Source organism: Symphalangus syndactylus, chromosome 5, assembly GCF_028878055.3.
Source record: "Symphalangus syndactylus isolate Jambi chromosome 5, NHGRI_mSymSyn1-v2.1_pri, whole genome shotgun sequence".
NCBI lineage: Eukaryota > Metazoa > Chordata > Mammalia > Primates > Hylobatidae > Symphalangus > Symphalangus syndactylus.
The window spans coordinates 72176815-72193102 of NC_072427.2; positions in this window are offsets into that span (position 1 = coordinate 72176815).

Genomic DNA, 16288 nt, shown 5'->3' on the forward strand with positions numbered 1-16288 from the left:
TTGGACGACTTGGTAATTTAGAAACTGCTGAGGTGAAACTCCAATAGAGGAAGTCTGGCATGGTTCCATGCCTGACTGTGCCCTGATTATGTCTCAAAATGCCTCTTAAGCCCCTGATGATGGGTGCTGGTTTCCCTACAAAGGTGAACATGCTTCTCAGAAGATGTTCCTGCCATCTTCTGCATCAATGAGGGAAGTTCGGAGGACAAAGTACAGGTTACTTTTGGAACAATAGGATCCTCTCTCCCTCTGTCCTTTTGACAGATTTTCAGAAGTAGAAGGGAAAGACCTAAGACACTATCCAAACCCATGGGATCTATCACCACCTATAGGGTGTGACATGTCACACTAGCTGAGCCACCTGGCCTTAGCTGCATGTCTGCCAAACAGCCACTTGAAAGCTACCTGTTAGAAAGCAATGTGCTTGATACTAGATATTGCCTGTTAAATGTTACATGAATTCTAAAAAAAAAAATAAATCTCATTTTTGGTAAATATTGTCAGTCTCTAAGACAGAGTATACTTTAAATATTATACTATAATTATAAATTTGTCTATTTCTCCTTATAGTTCCACTTGTATTTGATTTATGTATATTGAAAATCTGTGGTTGGTTCCACATAAGATCTTAACTGTTATGTCTTTTTGGATAAATGTTTCTTTTATCATTACAAAATGTTTTTCTTTATCTCTTTTAGTCTTTTTCATCTGTAGTACTATATCTGTTATTATTACATCTGTAGTATTACATCTGTTATCACATTTATTATTTGCTTGATATTTGTTTTTTAAAATATATCTTTTATCTCACCTTTGTGCATCATTTGAAAATGGCTTAATATTTTCCTTTTTAGGCCTATTTTTAATTCTTTATAATGAACTGTGAGGAAGAAAATTTTAAAGCACCAAAATGTTGGCGCACCAAGAGAAAGAACCAGTCAGAGTATTTGTTTTTCCCTTTATTTTCTAATTATCTTAACCAATGCTTTTCTCCTCAAAAAGTTAAAAATGGAACTATCTTATGACCTCAAAAAGTTAAAAATGAACTATCTTATAACTATTTCTACTCCTAGGTATGTACCCCAAGAGAAATGAAAACGTGTCCACACAGACACTTGTACACAAATGTTTATAAGAGCATTACTCATAATAGCCTAAAGTTGGAAACAAAAAAATGTCCATCAACAAATGCATGGATAAACACACTGTGGTATATACATACAGTGGAATATAATTTAGCCACTAAAAAGAATGAAGTACTGATACATCCTATGACTTGGATGAACCTCAAAAACATTGCACTAAGTGAAAGAAGCCAGACACAAAAGGTCACATATTGAATGATTCCTTTTGTATGACATATCCAGAATAGGCAAATCCTATAATAAAAACAAAAAGCAGATTAGTGGTTAACTGTGAATGAGGGGAGGGGACAATGAAGAGTGAGTATTTAATGGTATGGATGCTTTGGGGAGTGATAAAAAGTTTTGTAACTCCAAGGAAGTAGTTGTACAACATTGCGGACATACTAAGTACCACTAAATTGTGTACTTTATAATGGCTAACTGCATGTTATATTAATTTCACCTCAATAAGAAATAAAATCACCCTCTGCTAGTAAGATGGATTAATTTTTGCAAACTGGTAAGCAGTTCTGATTTTCTTACATTTTTGTTTGTTTGTTTAATTGAGATGGAGTCTCACTCTGTCACCCAGGCTGGAGTGCAGTGGCATGATCTCGGCTCACTGCAACCTCTGCCTCCTAGGTTCAAGCAATTCTCGCACCTCAGTCTCCCAAGTAGCTGGGATTACAGGCACGCGCCACTACACCCGGATAACTTTTTTATTTTTAGTAGACGGGGTTTTGCCATGTTGGCCAGGCTGGTCTCGAACTCCTGACTTCAGGTGATCCACCTACCTCAGCCTCCCAAAGTGCTGGGATTACAGGTTTGAGCCACCACATCCAGCCAGATCTTATTATCTTGACAGTGAAAGAGGATCTTTTCCCGCAATTTACAGCCAAACCTATGGGTATAACCAAGTGTCTGCTTCCAAGGGGGAAAGCATTCTAACTCCTTATTACTTATCTGGGGGAAAATTTATGGGCTGTGGCAACAGTCAGTTGGAATTCTAGTATCTGAGTTATGCTGAGGGGCAGGCCTAATGGTTAGGCTCTTCTTTTTTAACAGCAACGTTAAATAACAGTAAGAATAATTCCTGGATAGAGACAGAGTTCACTTAGATATTTGGCAAAATTTGCCATGTTCTTATCTCATCTCATGATATACATGATTTATCTTCTAGAAGGAACTACATATCTTATTGGCTGTGATATATCATGGCTCGTTTTTCCATGATCTTAATTTTTCCCAAATGACTTTAGACATATAGTCACTGCTCTTCTGTCCCAAGCACTGCTCTTGCCTGTCACAGACACCTCCAAATAAATACTGCCTGGACTTTTGAGGGGTGGAAGTTGGAGATATTTGCAAGGGCTTCTTGGTATATTAGTTCACTTTTGCTACATCCTAAACCACCCTAAAACTCAGAGGCTTAAAATAACAATGTTCTTCAACTCACAATTCTGCAGGTCAGCAATTTGGGCTAGGCTCAACCTGGCAGTTTTTCTATGGTCTTGTTCATGCATTTGCAGTCAGCTGCAAGATATGCAGTCAGTTGGCAGTTGGCTGATCCACTGGGCAGGCAGGGGTTGGAGGAATCCTAAGTAGCCTCACTTGGATGTCTGGCAGGTGGCCAGCTGTCAGCTGGGGCACTTGGTCCTTCTCCATGTGGTTTCGTCTTCCACCAGGCTAGCCCAAGCTTGTTCACTTGGTGGCAGTGTCCAAAATTCACACAGTGTCACTTCTATCACATTCTTTCAGTCAAAGAGAGCCACAAGGCCAACCCAGATTCAAAGGGGTGGGAACACATCTCCCAACTCTCTTGTTTGGAGATGTATTGTGAGCATTTTTGCAATCTACTACAACTGAACTCACTATTCTTGCTATAGTAACCCACTACTTCCCACACCAGTTGCTCCTGAATGCCATCCTGACTTTGACAGCCTCCAGGCATGAGGCCCACTTGGTCACTGATTCTTTGTGATCATGCTCTTCTTTCCCTCAGCTGGTTTGGGTTACCAGTTTCTTCTTTCCTCTGATTCTACATGGATTTAGTCTCAAAAAATCCCCATAGTTTCTGATCTATTGATAATTTACTTATTTTTTTAGCATGGCTGTGTATTCACGTAGAGCTAGTGTAACCATATGATTTATCATTCAAACTGTGATTTCTAAGAATGAAATGGGACACTATAAATAATCATGCTAGCACACCAAGCATAAACTGAGATGTCTCTGCTTAAAGCCCAGTGGTTATTAGCACAGGTCCTTGGACCCATATTGCTGGGGTTGGAATCTCAGCTCTGCCAATTATTTGCCAGTTACTTAAACTCTTGGTGACAGTTTTCTCATCTATTAAATGTAGATAATAATAGTACTCACTTTAGAGGTTTTTTGTGAGGTTTAAATGAGATAACTTATATAAAATATGCATTATTTTTACATCATTTCTAAGCTCTCAAGTGGATGTGTGAATTACCTTCATTTAATATTCTATTATATTCATGTATCATAAGATGAAGTTATTTCATAATCTTTGTATAATCTGTTTTAATGACTATATACAGCTTCATTAAAGGTTCTATAATTTACCTGAAAACTCTTCTATTAAGTATTTAGATCATTTACACTTTTCCCTTATTATAAATTATGTTAAAATTTCATTGTGGATAAATACTTTGGCAATAAATTATTTTCTTATGTTAATTCTAGAAAAAAGAATATTATATTAAAGAATATAAATATTTTAAGGCTCTTGTTACATGTTGCCAAATTGCTTTCTCAAAGGATTACATTAATGCTTTCAAACAATAATCAGGAAGTTCTAACTTTAATACAACCTCATCAGCATTGAGTATCACACAACTTAATCTGCTGTACTCATTTAAAACACAATTTTAACAAACTTATTTTCTGGTTTCCCAGCCCTCACAAATTAAAAGCAAAAAATTCAAAGCAGTAAAAACTAATATTGGAAAAGGTATTTAGGCAGATTTTCTGATCACTTGGTGGTGAAAAGAAAGAAATAAATATAAGAAATAAAATCCTAGACATCTTAGATCATTTAATGGCTAAACACATCTTCAGTCTTTAAAGTCCATGACATCGTTGTTTGTTGCAGTATATAACAGTTAATGTTCATTGTAATAATACTAAATGATCCATCAAGAGAAATCCAGATGACAGTAAACAAATTTTTGACAGAGCAGGAGCATCACCATCTTGGACAAGCCTCTCATTCTAAAGTTCACCTTAATAAAAAAAACACCTAAATCCAAAGGGTATCAGCCTAATGGCTAAGGTCAGCATAAACCACAATAACCACAAATAACATCTCCAACCAGAAACATTCCAAACTCCTCCCCAGTCAGAGACATGCTAGCCCTGAGATAAACCCCCTCCAGCCGGGAAGATGCCAGCCCCGAGATAACCCCACTCCAAGCCAGAAAGATGTCTGCCCCAAGATAAACTCCTCTCCTCCCAGAGACATTCCAACCCTGCCATAAAACTTGTCCCTCACACAGAAACATTCCAAGCTTCTAATAAGCCCCCTTACCCTAAAACCAATGTATACTCTTAGTCTGTAAAAGTGTCCTAACCAAAGTCCGCCAGAAGCCCCTCTCAGGTTTTATCTAAAGTAAACCTGTATTTACTGTCAAACCACATTTCATGTCTCTTTCCTGTTTCTTTAACTCTTACAATTTTGTTTTAGGGAGATTTCCATTAACAAGTAAAAACAAAATTTATGCTGAAAGAGGCCATCTCTGGCTGGCTGTATTTTCTTTTCAGACCTTGAATTGGTGTGAAGAGTCATAAGGGTTTGCTAAAGGAGGAGTGAGAAAGTGGGGAGGGTGTGAGCTCCATAATCAGGAATAAAAACAGGGGGTACAAGACCAGGGTAGAAAGGCTTTTTAAAATCCCAGAACTTCTGAAACATCTTCATATTGGTTATCATTCATTATCTCCTTCCTATTTTCCTTGGAAGCAGAAGGGCCTGTCTACATATATTTTTGTCTTCCCAAGCAGCAAGGAAGTGGGAAGTTGAGAAAGCTATTTCCCCTCCACACTTTTTCAGGCATATTAAGAGTAAGAGAACCCCCAAGGGTATACTGGCTGGCTAAGTAATCAAAGAGAAAAAAGTAAGTCCTATTTCCTTAGCTCTGCAGCAAAGAAAGAACTTTGACATCAATCTTCATATGAAGAAAAGGTCACTAAGCTCAGTAGATTAAAAATCTGAAATGATTTTCTAACTGTATCAAGCATCAAAATCACCTGGAGGGCTTGATAAAACACAGATTGTTAATCCCTACTTCAAGAGTCTATGATTTAGTGAGTCTGAACAGAGCCTGTGAACCAAAAAGTGGCTGAGGCAGATCTGAATCGAGTTAGAGGTTTGTTTTGCCAAGGTTGAGGATGTGGCCAGGGAAAAAGAAACACAAGTTACAGTAGAATCTGTGGCCTGTACTTTTTCCAAAGAGGGTTTTGAGGACTTCCATATTTAAAGAGGAAAGAGCAGGTAGAAGAGGAAGGAGAAAAAAAAAGAGGCTGGGTGTAGGCAGTAACATGTTTGCATTCTTGTGAGGCTTCTATTAGCACTTATTACTACTCACCGAATCCACATTTTACATGTGAAAAGAGAGTGATAGGGTTAAAGTCAATTATGCATTCTTCTCATGGTGGGTATATCTACATTTTACATAAGATAAAGTAAGCATAGAGTAGAGGAAGAACTCAATTATGCATTTGTTTGGGGTGGGTGGAGGAATTTCTAGTCTTATGTTTGGCCCCTACCTGTGAAAATAAGCTGTTAATTTGTATTGTCAGGGTAAGATTCAACAGCACTCTATTTTAGGGCAAGTTTATAGGACGCATATGTATTCTGAAAGATTTGGGGTCCACGAGGAATTTCCTTGTGAGCAATTTGTGAGGGAGGCCCCCTGGGAAGATATGTGACCTTCTATTTTGCAGCTATTTGGTTGGGAACAAAAAGGAAGGCAGTTTGATTGCTTTTGTGTGACTCAGTTCCCAAGCTTCACTTTCCCTTTGGCATAGTGAGTTTGGGGTCTTGAGATTTTTATTTTCCATTCACAGCTCTGAGAATTTGCATTTCTAATAAGTTGCTAGGTGATGCAGATAATGTGGGTCCAGGGACCAGATTTGGGAAACCACTGCAGGTATGGTTCCCAGTCCCGACTAATGATCAGAATCACCTGGGATGTTAAAAACAAAACAAAACAAAAAAAGAAAAACAAACACACAAACAAAAAAACCAGATTCCCAAGAGCCTCATGCCAGAAGCCACCAATCTGAATCTTCAGAAGTGGAGCCACCGGGAACCTGTTTATTTGATAAAGCTCCCCATTAGACCCTGGTGTTCAGCAGATGTAGAATTCCACAGCCCCAGAGTACTCAGGATTATGCTAAACATTTAGTCAGTGTCTAAGAAAGCCTTGATTGATGGGCTGATTTAGATCCCGAGGCACTTTCAGCAGTAAAATGTGAATCCTTTTGTATGCTAATTTGTTATTTAATTTGTGATGATGATATTCTTTGGAGAAGATCTGTACTGGTCTCTTAGCTACATAAAAATGAGCACTTTTGTAAAGGAAGTTCTCACAATTCTAATAGACAAATTAAAAAACTCTAGCACAACCATGTAAATCATCAGAATATTTCCACAGCAATAGCACAAAAACTTAAAAAAAAATAAGGAGTCCCACTTTGGGAGGCCGAGGCAGGTGGATCATGAGGTCAGGAGATGGAGAACATCCCGGCTAACATGGTGAAACCCCATCTCTATTAAAAATACAAAAAAATTAGCCAGGCGTGGCGGTGGGTGCCTGTAGTCTCAGCTACTCGGAGGCTGAGGCAGGAGAATGGCGTGAACCTGGGAGGTGGAGCTTGCAGTGAGCTGAGATCGCGCCACTGCACTACAGCATGGGCGACAGAGCGAGACTCCATCTCAAAAAATAATAATAATAATAATAAATAAGGAGTCCAAATGGAATTATCCTGAGATTCTGTCAGATTTATCCTTTAGGAATTAATAGTTGTCTTTTATCAGAATTTCCTGGCAATGTAACTAGATTGGTGGCTCACATGCTATCAAAATTTAGTAGGTTAGATTTTCCACGTAACGTTACTTTCTTTCCTGATATTCTTCATAGGCTGGTTTTTACAACATATTTCTCCTGGTAACTGTCTATTTAGCAGAGATTAAAAGCAGAACAATGTTCTATTTTTTTAAGTATTTTATTTCATAAAAAGGAGAGTTGTCACTTCAATAATCTCTGACTAAATTAGGAGTTGGATAATATGGGTCTAAACTGTGTAATTTCATCTTTTCTTCATTTCCGTAATGGTTCTAGGTCACATTTCTTACTAACAAACTTCTAAATTTTGTGCAACCTACTTAACTGAAATGAACCATTAAGCTTTGGCTTGTTACACCTTTGCACAAATGAAGAAATGGCTTGTGAGCTTAACTCTAAATTGTGGTTCATTTAGAGAAGTGGTTACTGTATAATTTGTAGATTGGGTACTGAACTCAGTATTTTTGAAATTAGACAATAGAGACCTAATAGTGACTCAAATGGAAAAACACACCCTATGTTCAAATAGAATTCATCATTCTCCATGTGATGACAAAGAGCACAAAAGCAATCTGAAAATTAACTTAATTGGAAATATTGTAAAATTATTTTCAATATCATACGTTAAATTAAGGCATTGCTTTGATTGCTAAGTAGATAATAGAAAAAGCCGAAGTGGTAAGCCTTGTTAGAATTTGTGCAAATGCTTTACAAATTGCTGATTTTCTAGTACCATCACAACATTTAATAGTGGTACATTTAATAGAAAGACAGTTCAAGTTGAAATAGATGACAGTTAAGCAGATGTTTTGAACAAGTTGTTCAATAACTTCTCAAACTAAATTTCAGCTTCTGTATCCAGAGAGCTAAAAATATATTCCCTAGGATCTAGTGCTTTCCTTACACATAGTTGCTAGTCAGTAAACACTTGTCAAAAGTAAGGGAACAGATGAATACTACAAGATAATGTAGTGGAATCTAAGCTGGTACTGCTCACTGCAGGACAGCCAATAAGTCACGAGACAAGGTGTTGGGGCAAGAGGGCAATAACTCAGTTTATTTGCTCAGAGAGTCAGCAAACCGAGAAGATGGTGGACTAATGTCCTAAAGAACTGTCTTAAGGCAATGTGCATTTCCGGTCCCTTTATCGTTAAGGGAAGGGGGTAGAAGGAGATTGAGGTCAAGAGATGACTGATGGTTACAGGCATCTGGGCAGCAGAGAGGGTCTGAGAGGGAGTTGGAAAACTTCTTTGTCCTTGGTCAGGTCACAGTGCTCCTATAAATCTTTAATTATATATTTCTTATTATTATTTTATTTTTTCATATACCGAGTGAAAGCTAGGATCCCATAAATCTTTAAAATAACATTGTTACTTGTGTGTACACACTCCTTATCTCCTTGAAGGTTAGTTTTGAGAAGGAACTAGCATCCTATTATCCTTGCTTTAAAGTTAAACTACAAACTAAATTCCTTCCATCATATCATTATCTTGGCCTTCCCGCAGAGATAAGCAAAATTAGTTAATCTAAAAGGTACCACCTGGAGGAGGAAGGAGGGTGTTAGGAGCAAAATGGAGTTTGTTGAGCTAGGCCTCCTTTTCACTGTTACAAAGATGCTAGGAGAAAAGTTATCTCCTTGGCACTGGAGAGAAGTCTGGGTGCAAAAGAGAAACAAATTGAAAATCAGTTGTGATTCTTCTAGGATTCGTTAATTGCATCCTTCAGATCTCTTTTGCCAGTCCAATCCTCTCCCAAGAAGTCCAGATTCCAGCTCTTACTGGACGCCTCCATTTCAAATAATGCAGCAAACAGGTTAAGAATACAGATGCTGAACCAAGACAGCTTAGGTTCAAATCTCCATACCCCACTGACTTTAGCTGTTTGACCTCAGGCAAGTTACTTTACTTCTTGATATCTCATTTGTGAAATTGAGACAATAATAGCATATCTATCTTAAGTTGTGCTGGAAGGATTATGTGACTTAAGACATGTAAAGCATTTGGGATAGTGCCCACATACCTGTGATAGACAGCTTCAGACACAGCTCCCAACGGTCTCCACCTCTTGGTGATCAGCCCTTGTATAATTCCTTCCCCTAGAGTGTGGGCTGAGCCTAATGACTTGCTTCTAATACATGGAATTTGGCAAAAGTGAGAGTGTGACAGTTAATTTTTTAATGTCAACTTCATGAGGCAGAGGGATGCCCACATAGTGGGTATAACATTATTTCTCGGTGTATCTTTGAGGATGTTTCCATAAGAGATTGGCATTTGAATCAGTAGACTGAGTAAAGAACATTGCACTCACCAATGTAAGTGGGCATCATCCAATCCACTGAGGACCCAGATAGAACAAAAAGATAGTGAAAGGACAAACCGGCCAGGTGTTGCGGTTCACACCTGTAATCCCAGCACTTTGGGAGGCTGAGGTGGGCAAATCACTTGAGGTAAGGAGTTCAAGACCAGCCTGACTAACATGATGAAACCCTGTCTCTACTAAAAATACAAAAATTAGCCGGGCCTGGTGGTGGGTGCCTGTAGTCCCAGCTACTCAGGAGGCTGAGGCAGGAGAATTGCTTGAACCTGGGAGGTGGAGGCTGCAGTGAACTGAGATTGCACCACTGCACTCCAGGCTGGGTGACAAAGCGAGACTCCCTCTAAAAAAAAGGACAAATTTACTCTCTGTTTCAGCAAGGACATCCATTTTCTCCTGCCCTTGAACATCTTTGCTTCTGGTTCTCAGGTCTTCAAGTTTAGGGTGGAACTACACTACTGGCTTTCCTGGCCCTCCAGCTTGCAGACAGCCTCCATATCACATGAGCTAATCCCTCATAATACATCTTTATACAGATACAGATATAGATATAGATATAGATATAGATATAGATATAGATATAGATATAGATATATAGATATAGATACACACACACACACACACACATATACATATATATCCCATTGGTTCAGTTTCTCTGGAGGACCCCAACTAACACAGATTTAATGTGGCTTCTGTGATTAGGTTACTAAAGACTGTGACTTCCATCTTGCTAGCACTGTGTCTTGCCTTCTCTGATGAAGTCAGCTGCCATGTTGTGAGCTGCTCTATGGAGAGGTCCATGTGGCAAGGAACTGAGGGAGACCTCTGGCTGACAGTTTGTGAGTAAATGAAACCTTAGTCCAACAACCTGCAAGAAAGTGAATTCTGCTGGCAACCACCCAAGGCACCTAGGAAGACAATCCTTCCCAGTTGAGTCCTAGAACTGCAGCCTTGCAAGAGTCCCAGAGCTAGAGGACCCAGCTCATCCACAACTAGATTTCCAAGCTCCAGAAACAATGAGGTAATAAATGCTGCTTTACGCCACTAAGTTTCAGGATAATTTGTTATACAATACTTAAGCATTCTATAAACGTAAGCTACTAACAGACATCTCAAATTCCACATCTTCTCCCCGACTATTCACACCTCAGTAAAGGGAAAACCACTATCCATCCAAGTTGATCAAACCAAAAGCCTAAAAAATCATTTTTAATTATCTTTTTCTCAATGCCTTCTCCCTCAAATTAACCAAATTCATGAATATCTAAGAATGCTTCAAGAATAGAAAGTTCAAAAGCTCTTAAGCCAAAAATAAACTTGGGTTATTTTAAGACAAAAGAGAGAGATGTTATAGAACTGAACTTCGATCTGCTCACCTGGCTCAGTAAAGCCAATCACTGACACTGGGATAGCAGTGAGAGAAAGTGAGGCGCTGTTTGCAGGACGCCAAGCAAGCAGAATCAGGGCAGCTCAAGCTTAAGATCTGAACTCCCAGATGGCTTGCAGGCTGGGATTTTTAAAGGCAGAAGTAGATGTAACCTCCATGTATTGTTTTATGATTTTGCCTGTAGCACAGGCAAAAGCTACAGGCAAAATTGTAAATCAATGCATGGAGGTACATGTTGGCTTAGGCCTAAAAGGGCGGCATATCGTGAAGCAGGCTTAGGTTCAAATCTCCTATGTCATAGGTAGATTCAAAGATTTTCTCATTTGCAATTGGTTTAGGAAAAAAAGCTTTTTTTAAAAAAAAACTGGGATCAGCAGAAAAATGTCAAGCAGAATGATATGGTTTGGCTCTGTGTCCCCAGAGCCCCCAGGGGACTGTGACATTCTCTAAGCCCCTCTGGAAAAGTTTTAGGACAAAGAATGTGGTCAGAGTTCAGTTTTCAATTCCCGCTTATCTGAGGTCTACAGGCCAGCAGATCCATTCAGTGAGGGCCCTCAGTAGGGTCCAAGTCTCTGAAAGACAACTCAGGGACATATGTTAAGATGTTATCTTTAGTTTCCATAAGGAAAGCAAACATCTCTGGAACTCTAACTTCCTTGGCTATTGCTTTAGACTACTATTACCTTTTTGTCTGACAAATTTCTTATTTACTTCTGGGGCTAGCTAGGTTCCTGGAATTTCCCTTTAAGGAACTCCAGATTTTTCTTTATTTCCATGCTTGGGGTTTTCAGGCCTCTAGAAAGGGGGTTCCTGCTCCATCGCACCCCTCAGTAATCAGGCCCCTTGTTTTCCTCTCTAATTCTGTTTTTATATCATTCTCCCTCTTACTAGCAGTTCTAGCCACATGGGTTTTTAGCTGTCCAGTCGTTTTTGTTTGGCACCCTACAAATAAATGCTTTTCCTTCTATTGCTGCAAAACTTCAGTGTAGATATCTGGTTTTACTGTACCGGGAGAGCAGACCCAAGTTTGGTTCTATAATAGTAATGTAATTTTCATCTATTATAAGTCAAAAGATATTATTATATCTATTTGTAAGTCAAAAGATATTCATTTGTTTAGGGAAGAGATAGTGGACATCTTCCTCATAATTTAATTCCAATATAGAATTTACATTAACCTAATATTTTTAATAATGTTAAAAATTCATTAAGAATCTTCTTCAGATACTAAGGCACATCTTATTCTGTCCAACAAATTCCTCTGCAACAGTCATCCCTAATTTCTTCACTTTGAACTGCCAACCACCCATTCTTTAAAAATAGTAGGATAAGAATACTATTTATGAGCTTCCTGTTTGTGAATGGCATTACATGAAAGATCTTGCAAAAATCAGAGGAGAATATTCATGACAATGAAGATGACAGTGACAGCAGCTAATGTTTATTGCTCCTCTTCTGCACCAGGCATCACACTAAGCACTTCATACACGTATCTCATTTAATCTTGACAACAATCCTATGAGCTAAGTACCCTTATACCATTTGTACTGATGAAAGCACCAAGGCTCAGGGAGGTGAGCTAAGTGGCCCAAGGTCCCACATAGCAAACACTTGTACCATGCAGTTTTGCTCCAGAACCCATGCTCTTAATTGCCACTATGCTGCCTCTCTAAATAATAAAATGGGACACTTCCAAAAGATAGGCCACTATTCTCTATCCACAGTGGTAAAGGTTAAAAAGAGAAATGAAAGATTATATTCAATTCTGTACATTCAGTGAACATTACTGAATGCCTGATAAAGAAAAGTAGGCTTTGATGTTACATGAGTAGCCTTGCTCTGACCTGCACTAGCTGCTGATCTCGGGCCAATCACCCAGCCTCTAATAAACAGGTTAATCATGCTGACCTCACAGGCTGTTGTGAGCATAGGATGAAATGTGAACCACTGGCACAGTGCCTGGTACAAATAACACAGCTTTGTATGCTCTGGAAGAGTGGTGTGGCTGAAAGTAGCTTCTGGCAACCAGAAGATAAAAGAGTTAAACCAAACAGTTGTTCTAACACTACAGGTCAAAATAGCAAGTGCTCAGGAAAAAAGAATTTGTGATGAAACACATTCTGTCTATAAAATTGTGTGTAAACATTCACAGTGACCAACTCCAAGTTGTTGCTGTTTATCCTTACAGAGATTCCTCTGGATGACAGTCATGGGAAATGGCAAGAAAGACGAGATAGGGAAAGGGTAAGCCAAATGACTGCCCAGGGAAATACAATTACTGATGCTGTCTCCAGTATTGATTTCTGTGGGGACATCAGAGTTATCTGGGTTTTGAGGTGCTAACCCCAGGCAGCCAGAACCCGTGCTGGGGCTGGTCTCAGCTTACCAATGCTTTCCAAGCAGAGCTAACCATTCATTCCTTTATTCATGCATTGCATTCTTTTGTTCTTTCATTCAACACTTATTTATCAAGCCCCACGTCCTGTGCTTGCAGCCCTGAGTCAGCAACAGAGCAGGCCTGCAAAAGCCTCCTCTCTGTCTCAGAATAGAGTCATGGAGGGCTAAATCTAACTGGGCTTTCAATAGACATTTATAATCTGGAAGGCGGTGCAGGCTCACTTTAAGAAGGCTCACCCAGTGCCTTCATGGTGGAACTGAGGAAACCCAGACCCAGGCAGCAACTGCCCAGGGTTGCAGAGATAGTAAGCAGCGAAGTCGTTATGCAAATCCAGGTCTTCCGAAGCCACATCTGTAAGCCCCTCACTATATCACTACAACACCAGGGAGAGAGAGAGCCCGGGGTTTCTTTCTCTTGAAAAGGACCAGACACTGGAGCAGAGCTGTTTGTCCATGGAGATGAGTTTTCTGTGAGCCAGGTTTACAAAGAGTAGAGTGAGGCTGGGCACGGTGGCTCACACCTGTAATCCCAGCACTTTGGGAGGCCGAGGTGGGCGGATCACGAGGTCAGAAGATCAAGACCATCCTGGCTAACATGGTGAAACCCCATCTCTACTAAAAAAATAACAAAAAATTAGCGGGGCGTGGTGGCAGGCGCCTGTAGTCCCAGCTACTTGGGAGGCTGAGGCAGGAGAATGGCTTGAACCCAGGAGGCAGAGCTTGCAGTGAGCCGAGATCACACCACTGTGCTCCAGCCTGGGTGACAGAGCGAGACTCCATCAAAAAAAAAAAAAAAAGGGTAGAGTAAGAGGAAAGCAGAGCGGAAGATTGCAGACAAATATGGCCAGCAAGCATCTCTCTCCAGCCCTCTCTAGAGCCAGGCTGTGCCCCTGCTCATGACTTTCAGTTGTTTCACTATGCAATGAAAGTCAAAGCCCAGTTCCCATGCCACACCCAAAGGAGTCCCTATCTCCTTTTCTGGCATCTTTTCTCACATTCCTGCCACCCAGATTCTCCACTCTAGCCACATACCTTATCCTGTCCCACCCAAGGACCTTGGCTTCTACCACCCAGAAGTCTTCTGCCAACCCCAGAGCTGTCCAAATGCCTTTTCTTTTTCTTTTCTCTCTTTTTTTTTTTTTTTTTGGAGACAGAGTTTTGCTCTTGATGCCCAGGCTGGAGTGCAGTGGTGCCATCTTGGCTCACTGCAACCTCCACCTCCTGGGTTCAAGCAATTCTCCTGCCTCAGCCTCCCAAGTAGCTGGGATTACAGGCACCCATCACCACGCCCGGCTAATTTTTTGTATTTTTTTTTTTTAGCAGAGACAGGGTTTCATCGTGTTGGACAGGCTGGCCAGGCTGGTCTGGAACTCCTGAAGTTAGGTGATCCACCCACCTCAGCCCCCCAAAGAGCTGGGATTACAGGCGTGATCCACTGCGTCCTGCCCCAGATGCCTTTTCTATGAAGTATATCCCAGTTGGAAGTAATTTTTGTTTACCCTGGATTTCTGTACACTCAATGATTGTGCAAAGAGCTTGCTACAGGCGGCCTTACAAGATAGTTCTCTACCTTCAAGCCTTACTTCCTCCTAAACGAATTAGGTCCCATGACATTAGAGCCTTCGAGGTATTTCTGTACAGTTCTAGTTCCTAGCATAGCACCTTGTATTCTTTAGGTACCTGACAAATGGTCACCAATCCTCCATGGGAGAGGACTTTTTACTAAGCCTGCAGGAAGGGCCAGCTAGGCAGGCGTCTCCCTGCTTTGCCCAACAGTGAAAGTCACAGCACATTTCTCAATATTATTCACGTTAAAAACATCTTTTTCCTACTAAATAGACACACCCTCCACCCTCTTTTAGTCAATCTTCCACAAAATTAGATAAGGAGAAATAACCCTTTGTTTCACATCCACTGACTCAGATACTGAGCATTATTCAACAGGGTCGGGGGTGGCAGTGGAGGGGAGGGGGCTGAGCAAATTACAAGTGGAGGAAGAAGAGGACAGCCTAGGAGAGGGAGGGCAGAAGAAAGGAGAGCACATTGTGCAGGGGCACAGTGTTTTGCTGTTCCTTTTTTTCTTTCTTTTCTTAATATGGCCCTGGCTCACAGCAAGGCCACTACCTGACAAGCAGATGAGTCACTTCCCATGGGCGCAGCGGGGGTACAACTTGATAGCTACAAAACCAGACAACCTCTCGCCATGCACTCACCCTGTTCCCAGACCCAGGTGGTGGTCTTGGGGGTTGGAAGGGGCGGGAAAGACGCTGACTTAAGAAACATCCTTACATCTCAGGGCTTCACCCCTCTAGGGAGGTGACCCTTGGCCACCCTCTGCGCAGTTCTCCCTGAAAGGTCATGCCACGTCTTAGCACTCTGGTCCCTGCGCCCCTGTAGGCCTCCCAGATCGCCCACTTGTCTCGATGCAGGGGACGCCCACTTGTCTCGACGCAGGGATCGCCCACTTGTCTGACGCAGGGGATGTGGCTGAAGTCAGGCCTCCCTCTTGCTGCACGGCCGCCGTGGGACTGGCACAGGCTCCTCGGCAGCATTATGGGCAGCTGGTAGAGCGGCCAGTTCCGAGGGCCGGATGGGCCTTCCAAGGTTGGGCCGTGCCTCGCTGGGCAGCGCAGAGGGGGTGTGTAGGGCACGCGACTTGGAGCCAGGTCCAGACCCATCCTGACTCCTCTCAGGGCTCCTTCCCTTCCTCCCATTCCACCCCAGCCCTGCTGGCTCTCCGCAGGACCCAGCACAGCAATAGCCTTCTCTGAACTGCGGCTCAGGCAGAGGTGGCACTCCTGCCTCCAACCCAGGAGGGCAGGTCAGGTTATGCAACGTGTGCGTCCTGATCTCCCCCCACCTCCAACCTCATTTTCTCCTGGGTCCACACCACAGTTCCCACCGCTTCGGTTGTCCTCCCCAGTGCCCTATATGATTTCCAGTTTCATCCATGTCCCTACAAAAGACATGAACTC